The following is a 20,534-nucleotide window of genomic DNA, read 5'->3' on the forward strand; positions in this document are numbered from 1 at the left end:
TATTTCTTTAAAGTTAAGACTAGTTTAAAGTTATCTTCATTGAAAAGTACAGTGCTTTTCCTTCAAAAATAAGGACATTTCAATGTGACCCCAAACTTTTGAACGGTAGTGTATATATATAGTATATGTATATATATATATATATATATATATATATATATATATATATATATATATATTTATATATATATATATATATATATATATATATATATATATATATATATATATATATATATAGGTATATATGTATATAAAGGTATATACAGTATAGGTGTATATATATGTATATAAAGGTATATACAATATAGGTATATATATATATATATATATATATATATATATATATATATATATACAATATATATATGTATATAAAGATATATACAGTATAGGCGTAATATGATCAAACTTTCTTGTTCTTGTCAAAATTCTAGCAGCCGCATTTTGTACCAACTGTAATCTTTTAATGCTAGACATAGGGAGACATTGATTGATTGATTGAGACTTTTATTAGTAGGTTGCACAGTGAAGTACATATTCCGTACAATTGACCACTAAATGGTAACACCCGAATAAGTTTTTCAACTTGTTTGAATCGGGGTCCACTTAAATTGATTGATGATACAGATATATACTATCAGATATATACTATCATCATAATACAGTCATCACACAAGATAATCACATTGAATTATTTACATTATTTACAATCAGGGGTGTGGAGGGGGGGTAGGATGGCTATATAAATAAACATTGATTGATTGATTGATATGGACAGCAAGTAGTGGACATAGAGAGAGAGAGAGAGAGAGAGAGAGAGAGAGAGAGAGAGAGAGAGAGAGAGAGAGAGAGAGAGAGAGAGAGAGATCAGAAGGCATAAGAAAAAGTATCTGCATTTGATTGTTTACATTTGATTATTAGCAATCCGGGGAGGGTGTTAGTTTAGGGTTGTAGCTGCCTGGAGGTGAACTTTTATTGCGGTTTTGAAGGAGGATAGAGATGCCCTTTCTTTTATAACTGTTGGGAGTGCATTCCACATTGATGTGGCATAGAAAGAGAATGAGTTAAGACCTTTGTTAGTTCGGAATCTGGGTTTAACGTGGTTAGTGGAGCTCCCCCTGGTGTTGTGGTTATGGCGGTCATTTACGTTAAGGAAGTAGTTTGACATGTACTTCGGTATCAGGGAGGTGTAGTGGATTTTATAGACTAGGCTCAGTGCAAGTTGTTTAACTCTGTCCTCCACCTTGAGCCAGCCCACTTAGGAGTGAGGTGGGATCTGGGGTGGAGGTCCAGAAGTAACCTGACTAGCTTGTTCTGGGATGTTTGGAGTTTAGATTTGAGGGTTTTGGAGGTGCTATGGTACCAGGAGGTGCATGCGTAATCGAAAAAGGGTTGAACGAGAGTTCCCACCAGAATCCTCAAGGTGCTTTTGTTGACCAGAGAGGAGATTCTGTAGAGAAATCTCGTTCGTTGGTTAACCTTTTTTATTACCTTGGTTGCCATTTTATCACAGGAAAGGTTAGCCTCTAGAATGGAACCTAGGTAGGTGACCTCATCTTTCCTGGTGATAACAATGTCACCCACTTTTATAGTGAAGTCACCGACTTTCTTAAGGTTGATGTGGGACATGAAAATAATACGTTACAGTAATCGAGACGAGACGCAACAAACGCATGAATAATGATCTCAGCGTTGCTAGTGGACAAAATGGAACAAATTTTAGCGATATTACGGAGATGAAAGACCGCCGTTTTAGTAACACTCTTAATGTGTGACTCTAACGAGAGAGTTGTTTTAGTAACACTCCTAATTTGTGACTCAAACGAGAGAGTTGGGTCGAAGATAATACCCAGATTCTTTACCGAGTCACCTTGTGTAATTGTTTGGTTGTCAAATGTTAAGGTGGTATTATTAAATAGGTGTCGGTGTCTAGCAGGCCCGATAATCAGCATTTCCGTTTTCTTAGCGTTGAGTTGCAAAAAGTTAGTGGACATCCATTGTTTAATTTCATTAAGACACGCCTCCAGCTGACTACAATCCGGTGTGTTGGTCAGCTTTAGGGGCATGTAGAGTAAACAACATGCTTTTTGACAACATTTCCCAACCAACAACGTGGATCCAACATTAGATGTCAACGTTGTCTCAATTTACAAATACAACTATTTTGCAGCGTTGTTTCAAAGTCAGTTTTAAAGGACATGTACGTACAATCAACGTTGTATCAATGTCTTGTGCCTGCTGGCCTAGCTTTAGGAAGGGTAGAGGTCAGCTGTCAGCAAAATGATTCCTAATGTGACCAAAATGAAATGTGACATGGTGCCACACCACTTGCAGCAAAATGTGTGTGAGCATGTGGCGATGATGAATAACTTAAGTGTGAAATAAGTGTTGCTTCTCTCCCAACTGTCACTTCCCAGCTCTCAGAAAATGGACAGTAATTCACGTCCGGGGTTACGTAACGATACTTTAGCTATTACATTGATTTAAGCATGAAGTGGAAGGTGATTATTTTGGGAGCAGGTGTCAGATGTCAGTACAGGTGCACAAATTAAACATATTGTCTGAAGTTCAAAAGAGCACATATTGTACAGTGGAGATGCATTAAAACTTACTGTAGTTTTATGTTTTAAATTGCAAGGCCATCAGTCATTGATGTGATGTAATGATCGGTCTTATGTCACCCTCTAGTGGTACAAGTCGGATCTTCACCCCCAAATAAAATCTGTTTTACTAACTTGATGCGAATGCAGATATAGGCTCCAGCAATGGATGCAGGATATAGGACATTACTGACATTTGTAGCTCATAAAAAGAAAACATTGTTGGTCTGAAATACTGTGTCTGTTTTTATGAATTTGTGTCCATGTTATTCTTGGATTATGTTCTTGTTTTTGGATTTTTGTTTTGCACATTTAATGCAAAATGAGTTTTATTTAATTTGATTGTTTATTTGATAGGGGCTGTGCAACAATACAGGTGTAAATATGCCAGATTATAGCAACACTGCAGTTTCCATCTGTTGTCCCCAGGCAGGTAACATAAACATAAAACAACAAATAAAAAAACATTTAAAAAATACATTAAAAGAGACAAAGACATGCTATATGTACATTCTAAGGTGTAATATGCGCTATTTTATATATATATTTTTCAACATTTTGCCATAACACTTTCCCACCATAAGAAGTTTGAAGAGGTGTTAATTTTGTGATAAATAAATACAATAAAAAAAAACATTAATGTGTATATGTATATACATATACATATATACACACATATACACGCACGTTTATGTATACACAAATATATATATATATATATATATATATATATATATATATATATATATATATATATATATATATATATATATATATATATATATATATATATATATATATATATATATATATACATATATATATATTTGTGTATATATATATATATATATATATATATATATATATATATATATATATATATATATATATATATATATATATATATATATATACATATATATATATATATATATATATATATATATATATATATATATATATATATATATATATATATATATATATATATATATATATATATATATATAAAAAGACAATCCAATGTATTTCCTCATTTAGTTACTGAACTTCAGAAAGTAACAGGCATGACAAAAGCCTTCAGTCATACCAATGCATGCATGTAATTAATTAATTACACATTATATATTTCAATAATTTTTCATGAGTAAATTAGGGCTGTCAAACGATTTAAATATTTAATCGGCATTAATCGCATATTGTCAGTAGTTAATTTGCAATTAGTGGCAATTAATCGCAGAAACATTTGGATTTACCTTTAATAAGTGTACCTTAGACCAGGGATTTTGTTACCTTTTTTTTTTTTTTTTTACCTCAAGGCCCAACTTTTCCGCTACAGAGGGGCCCGGGGCCCACTTAAATATTAAGACTGAATTAGTAAACTTATTCTTGATAACAGGATAAACCTTGCCAAATGATATGAAAGCATGTGTTAATCACAAAGATTATTATCAAGGCTTAGGTCAGGCTGATTACAAAAATAAATATTAATCAAATACACTGTAAAAAAAACAACAAAAAAACCTCACAACAACTGATGAAAAATGAATGTACATACAATAACGCAGTGCTAACTGAATCAATAATAAATACATTTGTTTTTTGAATAAACTGTCAATAAAACTAAAAATACAGCTTCACCACTTAAGTCATAATTTTTGCGCTTTAGCTCCAGACTTCTTCTGTTTGTTTGAGACTGTCATATACTGCCACAAGTGGTGGAAAAGTGTATTACAACTGACCCCTACGGACCACAGCTGGGAAACATATATATATATATATATATATATATATATATATATATATATATATATATATATATATATATATATATATATATATATATATATATATATATATATTTTTAGCGGCCCAACAATGGGCTCCAGTCCTATGGTTAAGAACCACTCCCTTGGACAGACCTGTTTTAAGGTTTTAATCCTCCCAACATGGTACTGGTCAATTTGTTTGATTTATTCAACATTATGCTTTTTTTTAAAACACTCTTTTACATGTGAAATTAGCGTTGACTGGTCATTATCACGTTAACATTGACAGCACCGGGATAATTAATACAACAGAACTACATACAATATAATATGTGCGGCCATTTTTTATGAGTCCAACAGATGGTGACTCGAAGTAAACGCCTAAGGTTAAAGGTCAGGCGTGATCAAATGAGAAGGTGTCAGCATCTCAGGTGTCACTAGAACAAGACACCTGGTAGCATCGCCTAACAAGGTGGGACCTGACAAGACAACAGGTAGGATCTCTGACTTTGGTCTTCGGGTTTAGAAGCAAACTAAAATAATTTTAATGACGTTTTGAGAATATAGATAGAATTGAAATGACATATTTTTCATAGTTTGTTGTAAAAATGCAAGATAAAAAGTACATCTTGAGCTGCAGCACATCTGCTTTGGTTTCCACTCTCCAACAAAGTGTCTGTTCACACACTAATTGTTCGGAAGTGCGGGGCTGCAAAGGAGATTGTGACTTATCCCGCTTTTCCTGCTGAGTATCGGCCATCTGAGGAGCACTCGTGCGTACGGCAGACACCAAACTGCAAGCCGACTGTCTCATGGAGGCAATCAGCCCAGCAGATGACAGCGATTGGGTTACAGCCTGTAATCACTAACGGGCCGCCGGAGGAAACAATGGCGGCGCAGTGGAAAATCAAAGATCATCTTAACTCTGTTTGGCCACATTTATATTCTCATGATTATTATGATGTTTGAATGAGAGGCGTCAAATAATAATAATAGGAGGAGGTCGCAGGTTAGTCATGTTCATTTCAGTCCATCCTGCTGCTTTCTGTTTGGTGAGAGAGATTAATACTCAGTTCAACGAGGGAGTGTGGTAAATATCAGCACACTTTCCAAGACATTAGTGATTCCATTTAAAAAGTATGAATACGGTGGACCCTCGATTTATGAACTTAATTGGTCCTTGAACATGGTTCGTGAATCCAAAAGTTTGTTTAGTGAAGCAGAGTTCCCCTTTAGAAACAACGTAAACATGAATAATTGGCCACAAGTCCGTATTTTAGCAAAAAATGCACACTTTGAAGAGATTATAATGTGAATATTATATATATATATATATATATATATATATATATATATATATATATATATATATATATATATATATATATATATATATATATATATATATATATATATTTAATATATATTAGGGGTGTGGGAAAAAATAGATTCGAATTCGAATCACGATTCTCACGTTGTGTGATTCAGAATCTATTCTTTTTTCTATTTTTTTCTTTCTTTTTTTTTTTAATTAATCAATCCAACAAAGCAATACACAGCAATACCATAACAATGCAATCCAATTCCAAAACCAAACCCGACCCAGCAACACTCAGAACTGCAATAAACAGAGCAATTGAGAGGAGACACAAACACGACACAGAACAAACCAAAAGTAGTGAAACAAAAATGAATATTATCAACAACAGTATCAATATTAGTTACAATTTCAACATAGCAGTGATTAAAAATCCCTCATTGACATTATCATTAGATATTTATGAAAAAAAAAAAAAGAACAATAGTGTCACAGTGGCTTACACTTGCATCGCATCTCATAAGCTTGACAACACACTGTGTCCAATATTTTCACAAAGATAAAATAAGTCATATTTTGGTTCATTTAATAGTTAAAACAAATTTACATTATTGCAATCAGTTGATAAAACATTGTCTTTTACAATTATAAAAGCTTTTTACAAAAATCTACTACTCTGCTTGCATGTCAGCAGACTGGGGTAGATCCTGCTGAAATCCTATGTGTTAAATGAATCGAGAATCGCGTTGAATCGGAAAAAAAAGATTTTGAATCGAATAGTGACCCCAAGAACCGATATTGAATCGAATCGTGGGACACCCAAAGATTCGCAGCCCTAATATATATATATATATATATATATACAAATATATATATGTACAGTATATATATATGTACAGTATATATATATATATATATATATATATATATATATATATATATATATATATATATATATATATATATATATATATACTGTATATATATATGTATTTATATATATGTATATATATATATATATATATATGTATATATATATATATATATATATATATATATATATATATATATATATATATATATATATATATATATATATACTGTATATATATGTTTATATGAATATATATTCATACAATATATTTATATGTAAATGTGTACATAAATAAATATCTATAGATATATCTATATACATACATATATACACTTACATGTATACATGAATACACATTCATACATACACATATACTTACACACATTCTGTATATACATACATATGAACGCATATACAGTATATACATTTTCATATGCATACATATACATATAGACACATAAATGCATATATACATATAGGTCTATATCAGTGGCGTGCGGTGAGGTTAATGTCTGGTGAGGCACGACTGCATCATCACAGTCAAATTTAAAAACATGAACCTGCAGTGCAGGTGTACCTAATGTTGTGTCCCTGCGGTCGTTCGCGGCTCCTGCAGCGCGAGCATTGTTGTTTTTGCACTTTTTGGCTTCTTGTTAAGTGACTTTTTTTGGGTGGATTCGGTCTTGCACGTGGAGGGTTTGGGTGTGGGCTTTGGTTGGTGTGGCCGCGGTGCTCCCGTCGGGCAGTGCATTCTGCGGCGGAGGTGCTTGGCACCAGGAGGCGGGGTATTGATACGAGCCTCACACAGTGTGTCTCCGCAGCAGATTTATGATCGCTCAGCACTAAAAATAAGTTACACACATACAGTTGTTGACAAAATACACTGTACAGGAGTATATACCTCAGCTAACTAAACTATGGAAATGTATAATATAATTCATATAGCAATACGGTGTCACTGCACAGCAGGCCAGCAGTTAGCCGAGTCGCAATCCATGGTGAGGCACAAGTGCCTCAACTGGCTGCTGATCACCGCACCGTCTCTTCTCAGTATTTGAACGGCAAATGTGAAAATAAAAATAAAAATAATCTAAAACTGGTGAAGTTAAATGGAAAATAACTTTAGTACAATCACTGGATACATATAACAATTTAATTATTTTTTTTTCTTTTTCTTTTTTTTTTCTTTCCATGATGGCAGGTGAGGCCCCGCCTCCCCTGTCTCTAGTGACGGCACGCCACTGGTCTATATATCTAGAAGGCCACTCTGAAACCTTCATTCTAGCCTGATTTAGCCATTCCTTTACCACTTCTGACGTGTGTTTGGGGTCATTGTCCTGTTGGAACACCCAACTGCGCCCAAGACCCAACCTCCGAGCTGATGATTTTTAAAGTTAAGTTAAGTTAAAGTACCAATGATAGTCACACACACACTAGGTGTGGTGAAATTTGTGAAATTTGTCCTCTGCATTTGACCCAATTTTTTAGGTTGTCCTGAAGAATTTGCAGGTAATCCTCTTTTTCATTGTCCCTTTTAAAGCACCAGTTTCATTGGCAGCAAAACAGGCCCAGAGCATAATACTACCACCACCATGCTTGACGGTAAGCATGGTGTTCCTAGGATTAAAGGCCTCGCCTTTACTCCTCCAAACATATTGCTGGGTATTGTGGCCAAACAGCTACATTTTTGTTTCATCAGACATGGACAAAGATAAGACCTTCTGGAGGAAAGTTCTGTGGTCAGATGAAACAAAAATGGAGCTGTTTGGCCACAATACCCAGCAAAAAGGTTTGGAGGAGAAAATGTGAGGCCTTTAATCCCAGGAACACCAGGCCTACTGTCAAGCATGGTGGTAGTAGTATTATGCTCTGGGTCTGTTTTGCTGCCAATGGAACTGGTGTTTTAAATGGGACAATGAAAAAGGAGGATTACCTCCAAATTCTTCAGGACAACCTAAAATCATCAGCCCGGAGGTTGGGTCTTGGGCGCAGTTGGGTGTTCCAACAGGACAATGACCCCAAACACACGTCAAAAGTGGTAAAAGAATGGCTAAATCAGGCTAGAATGAAGCTTTTAGAATGGACTTCCCAAAGACCTGACTTAAACGTGTGGACAATGCTGAAGAAACAAGTCCATGTCAGAAAACCAACACATTTAGCCGAACTGCACCAATTTTGTCAAGAGGAGTGGTCAAAAATTCAAGCAGAAGCTTGTGGATTGCTACCAAAAGCGCCTTATTGCAGTGAAACCTGCCAAGGGACATGTAAGCAAATAATAACATTGCTGTATGTATACTTTTGACCCAGCAGATTTGCTCACATTTTCAGTAGAACCATAATAAATTCATAAAACAGCAAACTTCATAAATGTTTTTTGCGACCAACAAGTATGTGCTCCAATCACTCTATCACAAAAACATAAAAGTTGTAGAAAGGATTGGAAACTCAAGACAGCCGTGACATTATGTTCTTTACAAGTGTGTGTAAACTTTTGATCGCAACTGTATATATATATATATATATATATATATATATATATATATATATATATATATATATATATATATATATATATATATATATATATATATATATATATATATATATATATAATTTCCTACATTAATTCCTTAAATATTCATTATGGGTCTACTGAAAATGTGAGCAAATCTGCTGGGGCAAGTTTCACTGCAATAAGGCGCTTTTGGTAGCCATCCATAAGCTTCTGGCAAGCTTCTGGTTTAGTTTGTAACCACTCCTCTTGACAAAATTGGTGCAGTTCAGCTAAATTTGTTGGTTTTCTGACATGGACTTGTTTCTTCAGCATTGTCCACACGTCAGGACTTTGGGAAGGCAATTCTAAAACCCTAATTATAACCTGATTTAGCCATTCATTTACCACTTTTTACGTGTGTTTGGGGTCATTGTCCTGTTGGAACACCCAACTGCGCCCAAGACCCAACCTCTGAGCTGATGATTTTAGGTTGTCCTGAAGAATTTGGAGGTAATCCTCCTTTTTCACTGTCCCATTTACTCTCTGTAAAGCACCAGTTCCATTGGCAGCAAAACAGGCCCAAAACATAATACTACCACCACCATGCTTGACGGTATGCATAAAGTTTCTGGGATTAAAGACCTCACCTTTTCTCCTCCAAACATATTGCTGGGTATTGTGGCCAAACAGCTCAATGTTTGTTTCATCTGACCACAGAACTTTCCTCCAGAAGGTCTTATCTTTGTCCATGTGATGCGACATAATATAAATCAAAGCTTTTTCTGATCAAATTAATCCATTTAATTGATTAATCATTGTAGCCATAATGACGCCATACAAAGTTGAAAAAACAAACAAACAAAAAAACGCTCCAATGAAGCGAGATTACCTGTACTGTGCTGCCTGTAGGTGGGTTATGGTGAGCAAATCAAGTGCTCCTTTTCTCCTGCCTGTGCTGTAAACAACATGTCTTTCCCTTGAACTAACAAACATGGCTGTCACTGTCTCAGAGGAAGGCGTGTCGTGTGTTATTTGCACACAATGTTCTGCAAACATTTCGTAAGGGGGCACAAAAAGCATTGGGCTCCAACACATCAAACCTTATCAGCCACCTGAAATACTAGCGCCGCTACAACAATGTTTTGAGAGCCTCAAAGAAACCGCCTCAAAAGCCAGCTGCAAAAAAAAGGTTTGTTTTTATCATGTGAAAATTATATATGTTTAAGTGTTCTTTCTGAATCCATAGTCATGTTAGAAGCAGCTAGTGTTTTCCCATGTGAACTCTTTGATTTTTTTTTTCTTATGTCCGCTAGTAAACTCTTTGTTTTGTCTTAAGGGCTCCTGTTTGTCGGCTCACAGAGCTGTTTTGGCCAGTTCCTTGTCTGTTTTGAAGTAGCAGCTGCATTTCTTTCTGGGCGGGAGGGGCTGTTTTCGCGCTACATAAGCTGACTATTTTTGTTTGAGTTTAGACCTCGCTTGCTGATGCTATTGTTGCGTTGTAAGGGCTGGTCTCCTAAAGCTTTAGTAAAACTTGGCCAAGTACTCTTCTGTCTCGGTGGTCCTTTTTACTCAACATATATGTCATCCAAAAGAACTTGGGAATGACCAGTGTGTTTTATTCCCTGAGAGGAAGACTGGTCGCGCAACAATCGCCATGGTGTTTAAAAAGTAAAAAGTAAAAAAAAAAAATGGCAAAGAGATCGCTGATTTCATCATGGAACTGGACGACTGGAACTTTGTTGTAGTCTTTCTTGCCTACAATTAAGGAGTAAATATGAACAAGTTAGTGGTATGAGTATGAAAAAAAAAAGTGCATCTGGACTTGATAAAACCAATCTGCTCAGTGACCCTAATTGAGCGCACCTGGTAGTTTGACTGCACAGAACCAGTTTTAACCCGGGTCACCAATACTTAGCACAACAGGGAAGCAGCGAAGATCATTCTAAAAATTGTAGATTCACCAAATGTGTGTCATTGTATCAAATATTTCCTTCCTGAGATGCAGCTGATTGGGTTTCTGTTTCTTCTTGTCCCTCGTCTGCATGTACCAGTTGGCTTGACGCGACGTCATGGAGTCATACCGGAGGGACTCACTAAGAAGAATCCGGAGAAACAGCATAAGTCTCCTGCAAGATCTATTTTCAGTCCCCAGCGTAGGCAAAATGACACCCGTGGGTGTTTTCTCTGATCCAGTCTGTCAATTCTGCATCAACACACAAACCTGGACTCTCCTCACCTCGTGTTGTGTTCATCAGATCCCAGGTCAATCCAGTAGACCTGCTAAAACCATCCAGTCTGTTGCCGGTTTGCTCAGAAGAGAGAGCAATCTCCTCCTCCATTGTCCTGACAGCGTGGGTATTCTCTGATATCTGCACTTTATTGCAATGGTACCTCGACTTAAGAGCTGTCCGAATGTTTTAAGTTGCAAACAAAACTTGGAGATAAAAGCATCCCCGCGTACTGTTGGCCTTACCGCCTTCTCCCGGGCGGAAGTGTGAGGGTGTGTGTGGAGGGGGGGGGGGGGGGGGGGGGGGTAATTTATCATCAGCGAGCACTAGTGATGGGTTGATGAGGCGTCATGAAGCGTTTCGACACATTGCAAAACTGTATTGATACTGTGTCGATATTGTGTCACTAAATACTGACATCTGCTGGACATTAAAAATCCCTACAGGCAACCTATGGACCGACTCAACTGACACTGATTTTATGACCTAGTACAGGGGTCACCAACGCGGTGCCCGCGGGCACCAGGTAGCCCGTAAGGACCAGATGAGTAGCCCGCTGGCCTGTTCTAAAAATAGCTCAAATAGCAGCACTTACCAGTGAGCTGCCTCTATTTTTTAAAGTTTATTTATTTACTAGCAAGCTGGTCTCGCTTTGCTCAACATTTTTAATTCTAAGAGAGACAAAACTCAAATAGAATTTGAAAATCCAAGAAAATATTTTAAAGACTTGGTCTTCACTAACTGACAAAGAAACAGATAACAGATTTGGTGTCCAGTTCAAAGTGTGACATGATTTATTAAAAAATTTGAGAGTTGACTTTTGTATTTTACATGAGTTATTATTTGTACAAACATGGTGCAAAGTAATTCATGATTTGTTAAAAAATGTTAGTGGCTAGCTAGTTAAAATGGGATATTGTGATTTCACAAGACTGTCTTAGAAGTGATCATTTGAAAATGTTCAATTTGAAAAATGCGCACTTAGAGAAAATATAAAAATAAAGTGTTGCACATTGATATTTATCTGTTTCTATATTTATTTATTGTGAGAAATCATTAAGATGATCAGTGTTTCCACAAAGATAAATATCATTAATTATTAATAATAACATTGAGTTAAAGGTAAATTGAGCAAATTGGCTATTTCTGGCAATTTATTTAAGTGTGTATCAAACTGGTAGCCCTTCGCATTAATCAGTACCCAAGAAGTAGCTCTTGGTTTCAAAAAGGTTGGTGACCCCTGACCTAGTATATACAATAATATAAACCAAGTCATTGTATTTCATTTGGATTATTTCATATCTTCATTTAAATAAAAATATATTTTTATCTTTTTTAGATACAGTCAATAAATAATGTGAACATGTATTGTGACTACAATGGTAGAAGATGGGGATTGAACCCCATTAACCAGCAACCCTCCAAATGCTGGCACGGCCACTCTACCAACTTCGCCGCGCTGTCATTCCTGTAACTTTCTCTAGTAACAGCATTCCATGATTAATATCAATAAAGTAACATTAATAATAAATGACAGAAAAATAAGCACACGTATGACTGAGGAGTCATAGTGTAACTTTGTGTGGTGTTTGAGTTGTCCGACTTTTTGTGTGGCCATAAACGCACCAGTGGCTTAGTGGTATGCGTGTTGTTGACGAACACCGTTAGGGCCGCTTGTTGTCATTGTCACTCAAAGTTGCATTTCAAAATTACACAGAATAAATGTGTTTATTTTGTTTACATTTTAGATGGGTTTGATTTGGTGCGCGGCATATTATTGCTGTGCGGCGCACAGTGTGCACAGAGGACGCTTGAGCAGTGCGCAATTGCGCAGGCGCGCACCTTAGAGGGAACGTTGCTCACAGGGCACAGAGGAGGCGTCAGTTCGATACAGTTCGCGTATCGGTCACGTGACCAAAGCAGCTCATGATCGGACACGTGACTTTCTAAAAGCGGTACGCGCACCGACACAGGGTATCGCTCTATGAGCTCGACGCATGCGCCGATGCATCTGTGTTGCCGGACCCATCACTAGCGAGCACCATAGCAAGAGGATGTCTAGCCACAAGATCTCTATTTGAGCAGCCAGGCAACTAGTCCTTGGAGCCTGAAACCTTGTCATCTTAGGTCTTTGAGTTCTGAACTCTGAAACTGACTATGTCAGGCCCATACAGTATATGGGCATGTTCCTTTGTGTGTGAGTGTCCCCGAACATCCGTTGACATTCTCTCAGCATTATGTGTTATTCGTGGCGACCTGTCCGGAGAAACAGACATATTTACTTAGCCTTGTCACACCTAAGCAGATGTCACATGTAATGATGGAAACCAGCTTACAAAAAAGTGGCTGTCCACTTGCTCCAGGGGGATTGTACTCTTTCGCCATATGCAAAACATGTTATTTTTTAGATTAGCAGATACTACAGTGGCGAATATCACAGTGAACCCTGTAAGATCCCCTGGAAACATCCGGTCTTACTCATGAGTATTAGCTTATAGCTAAGGATGGACAAAACTTTGAGAAAGTGAGTATGAGGGAAAAGTGCTGAGAAGACGACACAACCTTGATTTGAGACTAGAGCTCAATTCGAATTCCCCCACCTCAACCTCCCTTCTTCTACTTGACCCTCCCCATTGCCTCTAGCACAGGGGTGTCACACGTACAGCCCGCGGTCCTCAGGTTTAATCCGGCCCGCAAGAGGAGTTTGCCAAGTATAAAAATGAACTGCGATGTTTTTATGAAAGAAACTGCTGTTCTAAATGGGTCCACTGGATGTCGCCATAGCAATTCCAGTGTAACCCACATCACACTGTTTAAAGATGACGTGTCAGCTGACATTAAGCGCCCTCTGGATTGGCTGCCGCGACTCCAATCAGCGCCGGTGCAAGCAATCACCTGCTCCTGTTGTGGCTGGCAGCACAATATTTTCTTTCATTGTCAATTATGCACTCAACGGATAAAATAACGAAATGGTAAAATGCAAAGACTTAAGTCAACTTCACCGTCACCATTTTAGTTAGAGTTCCGTGCAGCGCTCGCAATTTGTTGGATGCCCGATGTGATAAAAATGTGTTTCTACATTTGTTGTTTGTTCTATTTTTTTTTTTTTGCTTAAATCTAGCATGTTCACATTGGTTAAGTTTGTAGTTATGTTACTTTTAATTCGACTATTATGGTGTCATTTTTCTATCAATTTTTTTTATCATATAATTGTAATATTTGAATGACGATAAATTAACGTGTTGTGGCAGTTGTGGATGTCACCAATGCGACGCCCCATCAACCCTCGTCGCTTGCCAGCAGTAACGTAAGGCAGAGATTTGTTTATTTCCAAGATGCCGTCGCACGCGATGTTTGGCTTTGCTTGCACTCGTTTATAAACATTTTTTCACCTGTTTTTATTAAGAAAAAGACTGTTTAGCAAACAAAGTTCTGGGCGAAATATACAAGTGCTGGCGCATCAGCTCGCGGTATGTAAAATGTGTTTTATTGTGTATTTGTGTTGGAAGCCAATATTTACTTGCAGTAGCAAAGGTTTGCAGTCTGACTAAAACCACGAGTGTCGTTATTACGAAAACCATTGGTAATGTCAATGTCAGTGACTTGGAGAAGATAACATTTTGAGTGACGAGACACGCGAGACCCAAGCACGCACACAAGAGAGACTCACCGAGCTTTAGTCTGTGGTCATGGCGTCATGTGGAGTCAGTCAAAAGGACGCTGCACGTTCAGATGACGCCATATAAACGCACTTTGCGGAGATCATGTGACCAGTGGACCAGACCAAGTAGTCTTAAGGTGGACTTATTATTTATTCATGGAGTTGCTAAATATTTAGTTTCACCCTATGATGTAATGGATATATAGATATATATTGGATAATGTTTAGCATTAAATATTGTCTATTATCTAGATATGTACATTAATTAATTAATTGTAAATAGTATCAGCAAGCCACGTGTTCTTTTTAATACTATTAGTTATGTTCTTAATCCGAATCCAGCCACTTTACTGGAGATGACAAGTGAAACTTGTGAAAAATTTCTCTCCTTTTTTAACGATAAGGTTGCTTTTATTCGGGCAAATCTTTCTCGCTCTCCATTGAGTTTTAATGTGGCCACTCAGTGCTCGGCTGTGTTTAGTCACTTTGAGCCTGTGTCCTTACCTGAGCTTACAGGAATAGTCCACAAACTGAAACCCTCGTCCTGTCCCACAGACCCAGTCCCCCCTCGCTTTTTTAAAGAAATCTGGGACACTATTGACTTGTCTGTTAAGGACATCATCAACAGCAGCTTGATTTCTGGCTGTGTCCCCTCTTTTTGTAAAAGAGCTGTTGTCGAGCCTTTGATAAAAAAAACAGGTCTAGATCCGACATGTTTGTCAAATTATCGGCCCATTTCCAAATTACCTTTTGTGTCAAAAATTCTGGAGAAATGTGTTTTAGCGCAACTGCAGCCTTTTTTAGATGAAAATAGCACTTTAGATCCATTTCAGTCTGGATACAAAGCTTTGCACAGTACTGAATCTGCACTTGAAAGGTTTTTAATGACTTGCTTTTAATGTCTGATTCTGGTAGCTCTGCCATTTTAGTGCTTTTAGTTCTTACAGCTGCCTTTGATACAGTCGACCACACAATTCTTTTAGACCGCCTGAGAGACTGTGTGGGTGTCAGGGGGACTGCATTAGAGTGGTTCAGATCCTACCTGTCAGAGAGGTCCTTCTCTGTCAGGCTGGGGGACGCCACCTCTTCTTCTGCTCCGCTTTACTGTGGTGTCCCCCAGGGATCCATTCTAGGCCCCATCCTGTTTTCCTTGTACATTCTCCCTCTTGGAGAGATTTTTAAGAAACATGGAATGTCTTATCACTTTTATGCAGATGACTGCCAAATTTATATGCCAATTTCAAAAGGCCACGGCCCCCTGACACCCCTTCTCAACTGTCTATGTGATGTCAAGGCTTGGTTAGCCCAGAATTTTTTAATAATGAATGAGGGAAAAACGGAAATTTCAGTTTTTGGTCCGGCCCTCACTGACTTGGGACCATTGCAAAATCATGTGCGTCCTAAAGTCACCAGCCTTGGCGTCACTATAGACAGCGATTTTAAATTTGACAAACAAGTCAATGGCGTTTTAAAATCGCGTTTTTATCATCTTCGTCTTTTAGCAAAGGTAAAACCATTTTTATCTTTTAACCTTTTTGAACAAGTCCTGCATGCTTTTATTTCAAGTCGCCTGGACTACTGCAATGCACTTTATGCTGGAATTAGCCAAAAAGCTCTCTCCCGGTTGCAGTTAGTCCAGAACGCGGCAGCACGACTTTTAACAGGGGCCAGGAAACGTGAGCATATAACCCCAATTCTTCGGAGTTTGCACTGGCTCCCTGTTCATTTTAGAATTGATTTTAAATCGTTGCTGTTTGTTTTTAAAGCTTTACATGGACTGGCACCTCAGTATATCTCGGACCTCATCCAAATTTACACACCTGCGCGCGCTCTGAGGTCCGAGAGCCAGCTCCAGCTCGTGGTGCCCAGGACGAGACTTAAAACCAGGGGAGACAGGGCCTTCTCTGTGGTCGGCCCTAAACTCTGGAACACTCTGCCCCTCCATGTTCAAACTGCTTCCACAGTGGAGTGTTTTAAGTCTCGTCTTAAGACCCACTTTTATGCTTTGGCTTTTAACACTACGTGAGTTGTGTGGTCTTCTGTCCTCTGTTGTCCTGTGTGGTTAGGGTTAGGGTTATAAATTTTGATGTCTATTTTACTGTTTTAATTGGTTTTACCCTTTAAAATAGTTTTTAATCATATTTATTTTTTATGTTGTCTCTGTATTGGTTTTCTACTCATTTATTCTTTGTTTTTATTCAGTCATTGGTGTAGCATAATATTGTTTTTAATATTATTTTTAATATTGTTTTTAATATTGTTTTTAATATTGTTTTTAACATGGCTGTGCAGCACTTTGGAAACATTCTTGTTGTGTAAATGTGCTATATAAATAAAGTGGATTGGATTGGATTGGATTAAGGGTACAAGCTTGTTTTTTCACCTTTTTCCCCTGTCAGTGGTATGCCCGAGGGAGGGGCTTGGACTATTTAAGGGAGACTGTTCATTCAATCGGGGTGGGAGTAGGTAAGCAAGTTGGTTGTGGAGAGTTGGAGAATAGTACTGTGGAGGTTGCCCTCCAGGGGGTTCTTTGGACCACCAAGCACCGACATGAGAGCCCGGATCAGGGTTACAATACAGTTTTATTTGGTATAGTTCAGCGGGTTGCTTTCCAGCAATTGTCTTTTGTCCGTGACCGTCACGCTCTCGCTCTCACTCCTGCTCCCCTTCCAGCTCCCCTCCAGCTCCAACAACCTCTCTCCTCCCGGCTGCTGCTTATTCAGGGCGACAGGTGGTTAGATGACAAGGCCCACCTACGCACCTGTCACTGTCTTCGAGGCCGGTCCTGCCACACCCAGTTCCGTTGCAGGCCCGCAGGCCACGCCAACCTCCACAAGTACAAAATTGGTGATTGTTGAATGGCAGAAGATTTTTTTCATTGCTGCATTTTGTAAATGCTTAATTAGTTTTTTTATTTACCAATTTTTGCACTGTATGTACTTTTGCACACTGTGCACTGGTGACCTAGAGTTGGTCAGTTAAACATCCCCAACTCGAAATCTGCGACTGAGCCATTATTGGTTGCATAGTAACGTAGTTTTTTTGAGCGAAGCCGCAAAAGTTGTGCTTATTACTTACATTTGTACGCTTCTCTGGGTTTCTGGTCAGCCATCTTTCTCCTCGCACTCGATAGTGTAGGGACGTCTGCGAGCTCACTTCGCTTCCTACCTGACGAATCATTCGAACGCATCTTGATTGATGCGAACGCGCAAAACCAAGAAGCGGGGGCAAAAACAAGGGCGGAGAAGGAGTATTGGAATTGAATGGTGCCCAGACTACCGACGACGGTAGCATCGCTACGCTCTGTCTCGCCGAGTCCGCCATATTTTTGATAATTCTTTAATTCAATTGACATAATCCACTTTTTCTCAGCACTCTCATTCACACTCATTCTCTCTGTTCTCGTGATTGGAAAACAGAGTTATGTCGATCTCTAGCTGCAAGCTAATGCTACCGAGTAAGACCAGGTGTTTAGCGGCGGTTCGTTCCGACAATTACGACACCAACTAGCCATGCAGAGGCTCGTAACTCAAAATTATGCTTTTAACTTCAGGCATAACAAATCAGAGGGACAGCTCGTATCTTAAAATACTCGCAAGTTGAGGTACCACTGATTTTAAACGAAGCAAACTTCTTTGTGTGATTAATCGGCCATTTGTATGAACTTGTGCGTTCTCACAGGCGGACTATTCTCCTCCAGCTGACGGAGACGACATTTACCTCCCAGTCATCCCCAGAAAGGTCTCTAGCCTTTCGTCAGTCAAAGGCAGCCTGAGTCAGTCCTGCCCTTATCTCCACCAGCACAAAAGAAGAGAATCCGTCTCTTCTGTCAGCTCTCTGAGAACTGGAGGTCACAGTACCAAACAGGTGGGCGTCGTAATTTCCTGCAAGAACGAAGCTGCATAGATATGTCCCACTCGTCTCGTCTCATAGAGCTACCTGAATGCGCAAAGAGAGGCAAAGAAATCCAACGTCACCTTGACCATGACATACCTCGGTCCAGGTGTTAGGGGGACACGGACGGGGTCAGTGCCTGATGAGCTTAAAGTGCTCCAGCAAGTCAACGGAGGAGAGAACATCTGCGTCTTTAAGGGCTTGGTGACTCTGGGAGGTAGGAGCTGATGTTTTTGTCTCCGGTATGACTCGACACTGAATCATTTACAGAATATGTACAGCAATACACTTTATACAACTTTCTCCGCCTCTTCCATTTTTCTTGCAGGTTTTCCTTTACATGTAACTAATCGTGGCGGCCCGCCGTGGCAAAATAAAAGCTGCCACACCTCAAAAATGTTTTTTTCACGTGGAAAATAAATAATGTAATATGATGTATTGTAGCGTCCAGAATAAATCACAAAGTCAGACGCTCTTTTTTAACTTTTATTACCAAAATTATGCTCACAACCGGCCCAATTCCAACACGTATTCCCTCCGTGCACACACTTCCGTATACATCAGGGGTGTCCAAACCTTTCGATGAGGCGCCGCATTGGGCTTGAAAAATTTAGCTGGGAGCCATGCAAAGAAAACTATATATACACACACACACACACACACACACACACACACACACACACACACACACACACACACACACACACACACACACACACACACACACACACACACACATACTCTATATATACACACATACATACATACATACATATATATATTAAGTTAAAGTTAAAGTTAAAGTACCAATGATTGTCACACACACACTAGGTGTGGTGAAATTTGTCCTCTGCATTTGACCCATCCCCTTGATCACCCCCTAGGAGGTGAGGGGAGCAGTGGGCAGCAGCGTAGCCGCGCCCGGGAATCATTTTTGGTGATTTAACCCCCAAATCCAACCTATATATATATATATATATATATATATATATATATATATATATATATATATATATATATATATATATATATATATATATACACATACATACACACACACACACACACACACACACACACACACACACACACACACACACACACACATATATATATATATATATATATATATATATATATATATATATATATATATATATATATATATATATATTTATATATATATATATATATATATATATATATATATATATATATATATATATATATATATATATAGGCTCCAGCACCCCCCGCGACCCCGAAGGGAATAAGCGGTAGAAAATGGATGGATGGATATATATATATATATATATATATATATATATATATATATATATATATATATATATATATATATATATATATATATATATATATATATATATATATATATTAGTGTTGTCCCGATACCAATATTTTGGTATCAGGGACAAAATGTATTTTGATACTTTTCCAAATAAAGGGGACCACAAAAAATTGCATTATTGTCTTTATTTGAACAAAAAATCTAGGGTACATTAAACATATGTTTATTATTGCAAGTGTGTCCTTAAATAAAATAGTGAACATACTAGACAACTTGTCTTTCAGTAGTAAGCAAACAAAGGCCCCTAATTTAGCTGCTGGCATATGCAGTAACATATTGTGTCATTTATCATTCTATTATTTTGTCAACATTATTAAGGACAAG

This window comes from Entelurus aequoreus, linkage group LG06 (genome assembly GCF_033978785.1).
Source record: "Entelurus aequoreus isolate RoL-2023_Sb linkage group LG06, RoL_Eaeq_v1.1, whole genome shotgun sequence".
Classification (NCBI taxonomy): Eukaryota; Metazoa; Chordata; class Actinopteri; order Syngnathiformes; family Syngnathidae; genus Entelurus; species Entelurus aequoreus.